General features: G+C 36.9%; 1 protein-coding gene across 5 annotated transcripts in view; it reads right to left on the bottom strand.

Annotated features, from left to right (window-relative positions):
* Positions 1 to 4,152, bottom strand: part of LOC106880532 (alpha-1,6-mannosyl-glycoprotein 2-beta-N-acetylglucosaminyltransferase) — a 725,476-nt gene that overhangs the window by 549,909 nt on the left and 171,415 nt on the right. The window lies entirely within an intron of this gene.

Below are 4,152 nucleotides of genomic sequence, written 5' to 3'. Positions count from 1 at the left end.
CACATGTTAAACTTCCCCGGTGTAGTCTTGTTCACTTCCGTGTAGTCTTGTTCTATTATTATTATTATTATTAATATTATTATTAATAATAATAATAATAATAATAATAATAATAATAATAATAATAATAATAATAATAATAATAATAATAATAATAATAATAATAATAAATATTAAGGCAGTGAACTGGCAGAATTGTTAGCATGCCAGGCGAAATGCTTGGCGGTATTTCGCCCAATGCTACATTCTGAGTTCACATTCCGCCGAGGTCGACTTAGCCTTTCATCCTTTCAGCATCAATTAAATAAGTACCAGTTATGCATTGGGATCAATGTAATCAGCTTAATCCCTTCCTTCAAATTTCAGGCCTTGTGCGTACAGTAGAAAGGATTATTATTATTGTTATTATTATTATTCAGTAGTTTTATTTTTATAACGTGCTTTCACTTCACTACCGAGCACAGCTCTGTGTGCCTTGGGTATGTGCTGTGGTTTGCTGTGATGCTCTTATGGTTACTGTATTGAAAGTGTTTTGCGTAGGATGTGTGTAGTGCCTAGTAGTGCAATTTTCTGTATGTTATATATATTTGTAAGTCCTGGTGTTTTTGTTATGTATTTGTCTGAATATTTTTTTATTATACCTAAGGCACCTACTATGATAGGAATTGTTTCTGTTTTTAGATTCCACATTCGAATTACCTCTATTTCCAGGTCTGTTACCTCTATTTCCTATTATTATTATTATTATTATTATTATTATTATTATTATTATTATAGACGTCACACAGTATACAATATCGTGAGGTTGTTGATTGAAGATGTGTTTACTGGGGGTTTGTAGTGTTTGCCAAGTCACAACAAGGACCTCAGACAGACAGTACTTTATGCAATATGCGTGCAGCTCCAAGTCATACCAACTTTTGCAATACATCTAGATTGTAGGGTATTTTTAAAGTTTCCAGATGTTTTTTTTTTCAGATTGGGTGGTATCGAACCCAATACTCCAATGACAATAGGGATAAGCTTTATGTTTGACTCTCATAGCTGCCACATCTTAACAATCTCATTTCTCAGGTCTCCATATTTATCAACCTTTTCTCTTTCTTTCGTGATGATATGTTGATCTCTTGGCACTGCCATGTCAGTTATTAGGCACTCTGGTTTGACTCTCCTAAAGGTTGCTCCAATACCCTGTCTGTCTGGAAGTCAAAATCCCAGAGGATTTTTGCCTTCCCCTTTTCGTCCATTACATTTTCCAGTGTATGTTGGTATGAAGCACCCATTATTATTATTATTATAATATTATTATTATTATTATTATTATTATTATTATTACTATTATTAGTCTTTCAAGTACTTAGAACCCTCCTGATAATCCTTGCTTTCCCTAAGCAACAAACTATCTCTAGAAGCTCAACAGGGTATCATCATCATCATCCTCATCATCATTATTATTATTATCTTTATTGTTCATGTTCTTGTTCTTATTATTGTTCTTGTTATAATCATTATTATGGATTTCACACTTTATCAAATCCACCTCTTTTACCCCAGCTGTACTCAATTACCTAAGATTATCACCATCACCGTCATTCTCATCTTATCATCAGCATCAAACTTTTATCGTAGAGAATTATTCAATGTTTATAAAGCTACATAGCAAAAGATCTATGCTGTTGTCATTGTTCTTGTCAACCTCTGACCAGCCATAAATCTAACTCAACTAAAAACTGAGCCAATACGATGAATTACAATCTACTGCGAGGGTATGCATGTATCCGAAGAACTGGACAGATTCAAACTGGATATTCAATATCTCGAAAGTGAGATCCAGCTCCGATAGAAAGGTGAATGTACTAGGATAATACATCAAAACCGCTATGAATAATTATTTTGATCTAATAAAATACAGATACTACTTGATATGGCTTTTTCTGATAAATAAATCACTGCCAATGTATGTAAAGAATGTGTACAGTCTCTCATCTTACTTTGGCTTCACCATTTATCAGATAAACTATCAAAAGATTCGCCGTTATGTTATCATCAGAATAAAAATTAAAGCTAATAATTGCATTCCGATTGGCTACACTCTTCCTCTGTATGGATACACAGTTGGTTAACGTGATTGCTTTTTCGGATATCCATTCTTCACACGCAAAGCATAGATTCAATATGGCAATCATGTGCTCGGTTAGAAGGTTTTTTAAAAAACACTGAAAGGTTATTTACTTATCTGAGATGATATATCGCATGTCGTTATCGCATTTTGTTTTATTTCGGCCGACCAAACTGATCTGCCAACAGTACTAATGTATTTTCAATGTATAGAATATAGAATGGTACGGTAATTTATTTCATAGAACTAAATGGAAGAAAGACAAACTTATTCTGTTGTTGCTTTTCTGGCTGAACCAAACAAGAAACGGTAGCACCAAAGACATTTTCTAGTCTCCAAAACTGATGAAAGAAGTCATCCTCAGAAGAGAATCCTGGCTAGCAACAGAGAGGTCTTTGTTAAAGATATCTGCAGACCAGGAGGAGGTGTTAAGCCAGGAAACAGATGAAGTCCACAACATCACATAAAAGGGTCTTTCTAAAGATCTCCTATCCCTGTGTCCTTTATATTCATTCAATACTGGGTAGAATTCTTTTTGGAATGGGGACAGGAGGCATGGGTGTTTTCCATGCTACCATGGGCTTGGATGGCAAGTTGTCTGAAGCAGTATTCTACTGCTTGATGCTCTTCCTGCTGCCAACCTTTATCTTGTTTTAAAGTAAGAGTAATCTTTATTCCACAAGTCCCTCAAAGCACAGACCAATCGGTCATCAGATGTATGAACAAGGGCTGACAATATCAAAAGTGCTTCGCTCAAGCATGAAATATGTGAACATTGAGAGGCATGGATGTGGCTGTGTGGTTAAGAAGCTTACTTCTAGACCATGTGGTCTTGGGTTCGATTCCAATGAGTGGCACCCCGGGTTAGTGTTCTCTACTATAGCCCCAAGCTGATCAAAGCCTTGGAAGTGGATTTGGAAGATGGAAACGGAAAGAAGCCTATTGTCATGCAAGTGAGATTGCTTCCAGTCTCCCATAGAGACATGTTTGATGATGGGGGAAATATCACTTTGCTTGGAAACAAATGAGGGTTGGTGAAAGGAAGAGCATCCAGCTCTAGAAAATCTGCCTCAACAGATTTCATCTGACCAATGCAGGCCATGGAAGAGATGTTAAATGATGATGACGATGATGGTGGTGGTGATGCACACTCATGTATACACACACACACACACACACACGCACACAGGTCCAGCACCAACTGACCAGGCACTGACTGTCTGGAGCCACTCATGATTCACACCAGCTACACTACGTACCAGTATGTTTACACTAACATACCTGAGACCTGTATTTAATTTAATGTGTTAAGTAAATTTCATATTTGTTCAATCAAGAGTCTGTTAACAAGGTGATGGCCCCTGGTTCATAAAAAAATCGGTTAACCAGAAAAAGTTCCAGAAAACCAGTTTTGTACTAGTCTGTCTGTCTGTCTGCATGCATTTGTGTATGAATGTATGTATATATATATCTTTTATCATTTACTTGTTTCAGTTATTAGACTGTGGTCATGCTGGGGCACCACCTTGAAGAATGACTGAAACAAGTAAAAGAATAAAAGAATAAAAGAATCTATCATAGGTGCAGGAGTGGCTGTGTAGTAAGAAGCTTGCTTCTCAACCACATGGTTCCTGGTTCAGGCCCACGGCGTGGCACCTTGGGCAAGAGTCTTCTACTACAGCCTCGGGCCAACCAAAAGCCTTATCAGTGGATTTGGAGACAGAAATTGAAAGAAGCCCATCGTGTATATGTATGTATGTGTGCATGTGTATGTTTGTCCCCCCACCATCGCTTGACAACCGATGTTAGTGTGTTTATGTCCCCATAACTTAGTGGTTCGGCAAAGAGACTGATAGAATAAGTACTAGGCTTACAAGGAAGAAGTCCTGGGGGCGGTTTGTTTGACTAAAAAGGCGGTGCTCCAGCATGGCCGCAGTCAAATAACCGAAACAAATAAAAGAGAGTCAAAGAGAATATATATGTATGTGTGTGTGTGTGTGTGTGTGTGTACATATATATATATATATATATAT

This window comes from Octopus bimaculoides, chromosome 22, assembly GCF_001194135.2.
Source record: "Octopus bimaculoides isolate UCB-OBI-ISO-001 chromosome 22, ASM119413v2, whole genome shotgun sequence".
In the NCBI taxonomy this organism is placed as follows: Eukaryota; Metazoa; Mollusca; class Cephalopoda; order Octopoda; family Octopodidae; genus Octopus; species Octopus bimaculoides.
The sequence above is the reverse complement of the archived record's forward strand: the minus strand, read 5'-3'. Positions and strand labels throughout refer to the sequence as shown.